We start from the raw sequence: 9,647 nt of genomic DNA, 5'->3' as shown, positions 1-9,647 counted from the left end.
TCAACATACTTACAAAAAGTAAAGAGATATATCAGTAATTTTTTTAAAAAACTGCCCAAGGGAAAAAAATCCAGGGTCAGATGGCTTCACTGGTGAATTCTATCAAATTAAAGAAATAATACTAATCTTCCTCAAACATTTCCAAAAATTAGAAGGGAATACTTCCTAACTCATTCCTGTGAGTTTTATTCCTGTGAGTGCCAGCCAGCATTATCTTGATACCAAAGCCAAAAAAAGACTTCACAGGAAAACAAAATTACAGGCTAATATCCCTCATGAACACAGATGCAAAATAATATTAATAAAATACAAGCAAACCAAATTTGGCAGCATATTAAAAACATTACATACTATGACCAAGTTGGATCTATCCTAGGAATGCAAGAGTGGTTCGATATAAGAAAATTAATCAGTGTAAGACACCACATTAATAAAACAAATGAATAAACACGTGATCATATCAATGATGCAAAAAAACACAAAATCCAATACTATTTGAAGATAACAAAACTCAGAAAACAGAGGAATGGAAACAAAGTTCCTCAACATAATAAAGCACATATATGAAAAGCTCACGGGTAACATACTCCATAGTGAGAGACTGAAACATCCCTGCCTAAAATCATGAACAGGCGAAGGATAGTGCTTTCACCACTGCAATTCAACACTGTATTAAAAGTTCTAGCCAGAGCAAATAGGCCAGAAAAAGAAATAAAAGACATTCAAATTGAAAGGCAGAAGTAAAACTACTGTATTTGCAGAGAACATTATTTAGTAAATAATCCACAAAAAATCTGAGCTAACAAATGGTTTCAGCGAAGTTGCAGAGTACGAAATCAACACATAACAATTAGTGTTTTCTTTTAATACTCCAACAATGAACCATCCAAAAGGAAATTCAGAAAATAATTCCGTTTATGATAGTATCCAGTAGAATAAAATACTTAGTGTTATGGTCTGAATATTTGTGCCCTTCACAACTTCATTGAATCTAATACCATTGCAATAGTACAAAGAGGCATGGCCTTTAGGAGGTGATTAGGAAGCTCTGCCCTCATGAATGGGATTAGTGTCCTTATAACTTAATGGACACAGTAGTGGCTTGACAACCTGGAGAGCAAGGTTTAGATACTGTGCTGCCAATAATCAGAAATTTTATTTTTGATAAGCTTACATAAAGTAATGTTTTTCCAAAAATAAGACTTAGTCAAATGGTACCCTTTAACTTCTAAAATATTTTAATACATCAAAACTGATTTGAATATTTAATATAGCAAGTATGGATAATTCCAGGAAGATGATGATCTAAGGGATCAAACCAGAGCTGAGGAGACAGGTAGCACTGGCAGGTTTAAGAGATTAGATACAGGCCGGGTGCAGTGGCTCACGCCTGTAATCCCAACACTTTGGAAGGCCAAGGTGGGCAGATCACCTGAGGTTGGGAGTTTGAGACTAGCCTGACCAACATGGAGAAACCCCGTCTCTTCTAAAAATACAAAATTATCCAGGCATGGTGGTGCATGCCTCTAATCCCAGCTACTTGGAAGGCTGAGGTAGGAGAATCACTTAAACCCAGAAGGTGGAGGCGGTGGTGAGCTGAGATCGTGCCACTGCACTCCAGCCTGGGCACCAAGAGTGAAACTCCATCTCAAAAAAAAAAAAAAAAAAAAAAGGATTCAAACAGGGAGAAGGAGCAAATAAATATAAATACCGTGGATAATGTTATAGCCTGGTTTCTCACTGTTGGAGAAAGAAGTTACAAAGATGGAAAACAGAAAGGCTACAGGGTTAAGATTGAAACTGGAAAATGTCTATGTAAACTCATTGTTTAAAAAACATGTATAGATAGACCAATATAAAAATAGGTGCACACATGTGTATTTGTGTGTGTGTATGTATGCATACACATACATATTTCCTAATTCTGTCAATTGAGAGGGTCTGAGACAGTGATAACCTTTAGCAATGAGCACCCAGATCTTGCTTTTTAAATTCCATCCTCCACTAGAAAGAACAATGAATGTCCTTTGGAGAAATGGCTAATGGCAGAGGTAGTGCAGGAAAAGGACAAGATGGGCTAGGTACATCTGTTGTGCTTCAGAGTAATTACTCAAAAATTGATGTCAGAGGCAGGCTGAAAATGGAATAGGTAACTCCAAAACTCCACCCCAAACTAAAGCAACAATTAAGCTGGGGGGAAAAAAAAAAACCCTCTCAGCATCAAGCTTTTCAGAATTCTCCAATCTAATTAAAAACCTAGTACACCCAGAACATTCCTGGTATGGCTTGCTGATGCCTATGGCAAAGTGGACAGTATGCACCTTGTTTTCAGAGAACTGTAGTTGTGTAGTTTGATCTGTCTGTGCTAGCTCTCTGAAGAAGTGGCTCAGAGGCTTGTCTTTGTTTTGCCTGCCTTGGAACTTTCTCAGGGCTAGGGCTATTCTTCCAGGAAGTGCTTGTTGAAAGCATTTAAAGGCAATTATCAGGCCACAGCAGCCAGATGAGAAAAGCAGCAGATGGACTGACAAAACTGCGAATGGAAAAACTGGGAAGGAAATATATGGGGGCCAGGGGTAGGGATAAGGGGTTTGAAAAGCTCCTGCATAAGCCAGGGAATTGAGGTCATGTGCAAGGCCAGTGCAATATGCATGCTCAGAAAAAACCTGAGAGGAACCTAAGCTTTCATGTCTGGTTGACCTTCAGGCTCAGTGTAAGCAGGAAGTAAAGTTTTACACAGAGATGTAAATGGCCTGGCAAACCATTACAGGAACGCCCTAAAACAGGGTCGATATGCAAAGACCAGAAGAGTTTTTTGTTTTGTTTTGGCTCTGGGCATTTAAAGAAATCTCTGTCAAATCACAAACTGACCACTAATAGAACAGAGGTTTCAGTGACCATGTACAACAAAGAACACTGACTGTACAAAAATAGTTTAGAAAAGTCACAAAATAAACAAACAATGCAAAATAAACAGCAACAACAAATTCTGGGGAAAAGAATCTGATTTCTAGAATTAGCACATTTTAATATTCAAAATGCTCAGTTTTCAATAAAAAATTATGAGGAAAGCAAAGAAGATAATATGACCCACAGATACACAGAAAAAAGAAATGAATATATCCTGTCCTCAAAGACACCTTTGATATTGGTCTTACTAGATAAAGAATTGAAATCAACTGTTCTAAATATGCTCAAAGAGCTAAATGAAACCAGACAAAGAACTAAGAGAAACCAGGAGAATGATGCTGTGCCAAGTACAAAATATTAAATTAGAGAACAAAATTATAAAAATGTAATTAGGACTGTCTGGAGCTGACAAGTACACAAACTAAAATTTTTTAAAAACAGTGAAAGGATTTAATAACAGATTGGAGCTCAAAGAGAACAAAGAATCAGCAAAATTGAAGACACTGATGGAGGTTACTCATTCTGTGGAGCAGAGAAAAATGGGGAAAAATGGACAGTGCCTAAGAGATCCATGAGACAACATCAAGCATACCAAAAGTTAATAACAAGAGTTGCTGACAAAGAGGAGAAAATGGAACCAAAAAATATCTGAAGAAATAATGTCTGAAGACCTTCCAAATTGATGAAAGACATGAATCCCTATGTCCAAGACTCTCAAGAAACTATAATTAGTTTAACCTCAAAGAACTTCAAACTGAGAGAAATAATAAATTGTCAAAAGACAAAGAATCTTGAAAGTAGCAAGAGATAAGGGACTAACCATGTACAAAGGATCTGAAATAAGATTAACAGCCAGTCTTTTATTAGAAACCATGAAGGCCAGAGGCAGTAGGATAATGGCACCTTTAAATTGCCAAAAGAAAAAAATATATCAAAAATTCTACATTTGGCAAAACTGTCTTTCAAAAATGAAGGAGAAATTAAAACATTCCTAGATCAACAGAATCTGAGAGAATTTATTAGTACTAGACATGTCCTGTAAGAAATGCAAAAGGAAGTCCTAAAGGTTGAAACAAAAGGACACTAGACGGTAACTCCCATCCAAACATACAAAAAATTCAAATGGTAAAAGTAACTACTGTAAGTAAATGCAAAAGCCAGTCTTATTGTAGTCTTGGCTTTTATGTGCTTTTTTCTATATGATTTAAAAGACAAATACATAAAACAATAATTATAAATATATGGTAATGTGCACACAATTTACAAAGGCATAAAATGTGACAATAAGAAGACAAAGGACAGGGACAAAGCTGTATAGGAGCAGAGTTTTAATATAATATTAAGGCTCAGTTGGTATTAATGCAAGCTAGATTGTTATAAATTCAAGATGTTAACTGCAATTCCAAGTATTAACACTAGGTAAATAATGACTATAAAGAAATACAAAAGGAATTAAAATGACACGTTAGAAAAAAAACAAACACAAAAGAAGGCATACATAGAAAAACTGAAAACAAGATGTAATACACATGGAAAACAAATAACAAAGAGGCATAAGTGCTTTATCAGTTTATCTTTTACTCTAAATGTAAATAAACTCTCAACTAAAAGACAGAAATTGGTAAAATAGGCTGGGCATGGTGGCTCACACCTATAATCCCAGCACTTTGGGAGGCCAAGGTGAGTGGATCACAGGTCAGGAGTTTGAGACTAGCCTGACCAATACAGTAAAACCCCATCTCTACTAAACAAACAAACAAACAAATACAAAAATCAGCCAGGTGTAGTGGTGTACACCTGTAATCCCAGCTACTCGGGAGGCTGAGGCAGAAGAATTGCTTGAACTCTGGAGGCAGAGGTTGCAGAGAGTCAAGATCACACCACTGCACTCCACCCGTGGCGACACAGTGAGACTCTGTCTCAAAAAAAAAAAAAAAAAAAAAAAGAAAGAAAGAAAAAGAAAAAGAAAAGAAAAAAGAAATTGGCAAAATAAATACAAATATATGATCCAGCTATATATTGTCTACAAGACACTCTCTTTAGATACAAACCCACAACACAATAGGTTGAAATTGAAATGACAGAAGAGGATCGTAACCTAAAGAATGCCAGGGTGGCTATACTGAGACAAAAGAGACTTTAAGTCAAATATTGTTACAAGAGAAAAACACTACATATTGATTTAAAAATAAATAAATAAATAAAGGTCAGTCTACAAAGGAGACATAGTAACAGAAATAGAAATAAATCATCCTGAAATTTACATGGAATTTTAAGGGATCTCAAATAGCCAAAATAATCTTGAAAACCCAGGCACCTATGGTAAAATGATTTGCAACAAAGTTGTCAAGAACAGCACTAGGGAAAGGACAATTTTTCTAACAAATAGTGTTGGTAGAACTGGATAGCCACACGCAAAACAAAACTGCAAAAAAAATTAACTCAAAATGAATCAAAGACCCAAATCTAAGAACTAAAGCTACAACACTCACGGCAGAACACACAGTAGAATGGATTCTTGACATTATATGTGGCAATGTTTTCTTGGATATAATACCAAAAACCACAGGCAACAGAAGTAAAAATAAATTGGACTGCATCAAACTTAAAAATTGTGCATCAAAGAACACAGTTAACTGAATGAAAAAGCAACCAACACAACAGGAAGAAATATTCACAATTCATGTATCTGAGGAGGAATTAATATAAAAAGTATATAAAGAACCCCTACAACTCAAAACAAACAAAATAACCTGATTCAAAGATGGACAGAGGACTTGAACAGACATTTCTCCATAAAAGATATATAAATGGTCAACAAGCTTATGAAAATATGCTCAACATCACTAATCATTAGGGAAATATAAATCAAAACCACAATGAAAAATTACCATACACCCATCACAATGACTGCTATCAAAACAACAAAAGGAAATAATGAGTGTTGGCAAGGATATGGAGAAATCAGAATCCTGTACACTGAGGATGGGACTGTAAAATGGTGCACCTTCTGTAGAAAATAGTTGGTGTTTCCTCAAGAAATTAAAAATAGAATTACCACAGGTTCCAACCATACCACATTTGAGTATATACCCAAAGAATTGAAAGAAGGATCTCAAAGAGATACTTGTACATCCATGTTCACAGTAGCATTATTCACAACAGGTAAAAAGATGAAGGAACCCAAATGTCCACTGACAGATGAATGAATAAACAAAACATGGGGACAATGAAATATCATTCAACATTAGAAAGGAGATAAATTCTGACACATGCTACAACACTGAGGAAGCTTGAGGACATTATGCCAGGTGAAATAACCCATTCATAATAAGACAAATGCTGTATGATTTCACCTATATAAGATATAGCAAAAATAATGAAACTCATAGAAACAGAAAGTAGGATGGCAGTTGCCAGGGGCAAGGAGGAGGGGAAAATGAGGAGTTACTGTTTAGTGGGTACAGAATTCAATTTCCCAAGATGAAAAAGTTCTGGAGATTGGATGTACAATATGAATATACTTAACACTGCTTCTGAACTGTACGTCCAAAAATGGTTAAGATTGCTAAAACAAAAAAAAAAAACCAACAATAAATAAAGATGCCTGCTTTGGCCACATATATTCAACGCTCTACTAAAAATTCCAGCCAGAGCAATTAGGCTAAGTAAATAAATAAACAAACCCAAATTGGAAAGAAAAAAATAAAACAGTTTTGTTTGCAGATGACATGATCTTATATGCAGAAAATACTAAAGAATCCACAAAGAAACTGCTAGAAGTAGGAAACAAATTCAGCAAAATTTGTTTTTGATACAAGATTTTGAGTGTTGATACAAGATCAACACTCAAAAATTAGTTGTGTACTCATTACAATGAACAGTAAAAAAGCAAATTAACAATTCCACTTACAACAGCATTTAAACAAAAGAAATTTTAGGCTTGTGGGCCATTACAGTCTCTACTGCAACCAGTCAACTCTGCCCTTGTAGTGTGAAAGTACCCACAGACTATACATAAATACATGAGTATGACTGAGTTCTGATAAAACTTCATAGACACTGAAGTCTGAATTTCATATAATTTACAATAGCATTTAAACAAAAAACTATTCAATAAATTTAAGCAAGGATATGCAACACTTGAACACTGAAAACTACAAAACATTAATGAAGGAAAGAAGACCTAGGGGAAAAAAAAGTCTTATGTTCATGGATTATAAGATTTAATATTAAGATAACACTCCCCAAAGTGTTATCACCCACTCTAATACTTACCCAATGCAATACTTATCAAAAACTCAGCATACATTTTTTGCAGAAATAGAAAAGCTAACTAAAAATTCCTATGGATTGTAAAGCACCCTGCTGTGGAAAACTGTCAGATTCACAATAAATTAAATGTAAAATTACCATATCCCTCAGCAATTTCACTCGTAGGTATATACCCAGAACAATTGAAAGCATGTATTCTAACAAATATTTGTACATGAATGCTCATAGGAGCACTATTCACAATAGCGAAACACAGGATGACCCTCAATGTCCATCAACCGATGAATGGATAAACAAAAGTTGGTATATCCATATAACAGAATATTGTTCAGTCATAAAAAGGGACAAAGTACTGATATACAACTACAACATAAGTGGGTCTTGAAATCATTATCCTAAGTGAGAGATCAGACACAAAAGGCTACAAATTGTATGATTATATTCGTACGCCATATCCAAAATAGGCAAATCTATAAAGACAGAAAGGAGATTATTGGTTGCTAGGGGCTGGGAGCAGAGGGGGAAAAAGCGAGCAACTGCTTATTAAGTTACAACACTGCTTATTAAGGGTACCGTGTTTCCTTTTGGTGTGATGAAAATATTCCAGCAATAAATGGCAAAACATTTATTTTTGGACAACACTGTGAATGTACAACACTGTGAATGTACTAAAATCATTGAATTCTATACTTTAAAATGTCTTAATTGTGAATTTCACGTGATGTGCATGTTACCATAATTTTTTTTTTTTAGGTAGAATCCCTCGAAAGTCATTGCAAATATTCCAGTTCTGCCCAGTCTCTAGGGCTGTCACAAAGCCTGCCACATCCTAACAACCCATGATCACCCTAGCCTACCAGGACTGTTTCTTTAAACAACCATGAGTCCTAATGCTACATAATTCATTGGATTTTTTTTTTTTTTTTGGGGTTGGGGGATGGAGTCTCGCTCTGTCACCCAGGCTGGATCTTGGCTCACCGCAACCTCTGCCTCCTGGGTTCAAGCGAGTCTCCTGCCTCAGCGTCCCAAGTAGCTGGGACTACAGGCTTGTACCACCACACCTGCCTAATTTTTATAATTTTAGTAGAGACGGGGCTTCACTATGTTGGCCAGGCTGGTTTCGAACTGCTGACCTCGTGATCTGCCCATCTCAGCCTCCCAAAGTGCTGGGATTACAGGCATGAGGAACGGCACCCGGCCTAATGTTTTTCAATTTTAAGAACAGTCTTGACATTTGTGAATATTTTTTTTTTTTTTTTTTCAGACCGGGTCTCATTCTGTCTCCCAGGCTGGAGTGCAGTGGCATGATCTCGGGTCACTGCAACCTCCGCCTTCCGAATTCAAGTAAATCTCCTGCCTCAGCCTCCCCAGTAGCTGGGATTACAGGCACATGCCACCATGTCTGGCTAATTTTGCATTTTTTTAGTAGAGACAAGGCTTCACCATATTGACCAGGTTGGTCTCAAACTCCTGACCTCAAGGGATCCACCCGCCTCAGCCTCCCAAAGTGCTGGGATTCCAGGCGTGAGCCACCTCTCCCAGCCTCCACTATTTCTTTAACGCATTCAGGTTCCACTATACCATGGATTATTTCAGTAACACTGTTTGCTCTTCTTTCAATTTGCATAATCCTATCCCTAAAGAGACTGAAAACTAGGAACATGCCACTCCCAGGCTCCTTGGGACTCGACACATCCTCCTAGGGATCATCTCAGAGGGAACTGGCTGTGCAGGCACCATGGAGGTGGTGCTGATCTTTCTACGCAGCCTATTGGCCCTCATTGTCCTGGCCGGTGCAGCTGACAGGGAGAAGGAAATTGACCCTCTTCATTATGACTATCCAGACCATGAGGATTGGGAAGTTGGTATGTGCTGTGGTCCTCTTCTCCGCTGGGATCCTCCTTATCCTAGGTTGCAGATGCAAGTGCAGTTTCAATCAGAAGGGATCCCCAAGGGAGGAGGAAGCCCAGTGGGGAACCTCATCACTGCAAATGTAACAAAGATCCAGAAAGCAGAGAACTGAATGAAGTGCAGCCCTCCAGTGGGAAGCCTCTGGAACCCAAAGGCAGCTGCTTGAACTTTTAGATGCAAATATTGATGCTTAAGAAAACGGCCACTTCAGCAACCAATCTTTCCCCAAGAGAAGCCAGTAACTTGTGTGTCCCCACACGCCCTTGCCTGTCCCCTTCTAACATCCATTCCTCCACCTGATGATTCAACTAATTAATCTCTTGCCTCACCACTGCAGCCTACAGGCTCCTCCAACTCCTGTGATGTGTCTGTGTGTGTGTTTGCTGACTGTAGTGTTCATAGCTACTTGTTCATGGTTATTACTGTTAGGGAACTGTGGACTCACTTTTCTGGGCAGGGGCTGAGCCATGTAGCCATCTGCTCCTCTCTGCCCCCATCACCTCTCACTCCTGGGAGTCTGCTTTTTTTCCTGGGAGTCTAGCTCCTTTCCTTTA

The 9,647-nt window shown here is 37.6% G+C and overlaps 1 pseudogene; it reads left to right on the top strand.

Annotated features, from left to right (window-relative positions):
• Positions 1-8,920: 8,920 nt before the first annotated feature.
• On the top strand, positions 8,921-9,205 carry LOC104678391 (annotated as a pseudogene).
• Positions 9,206-9,647: the final 442 nt, after the last annotated feature.

This window comes from Rhinopithecus roxellana, chromosome 11 (assembly GCF_007565055.1).
Source record: "Rhinopithecus roxellana isolate Shanxi Qingling chromosome 11, ASM756505v1, whole genome shotgun sequence".
Lineage (NCBI taxonomy): Eukaryota > Metazoa > Chordata > Mammalia > Primates > Cercopithecidae > Rhinopithecus > Rhinopithecus roxellana.
The sequence above is the reverse complement of the archived record's forward strand: the minus strand, read 5'-3'. Positions and strand labels throughout refer to the sequence as shown.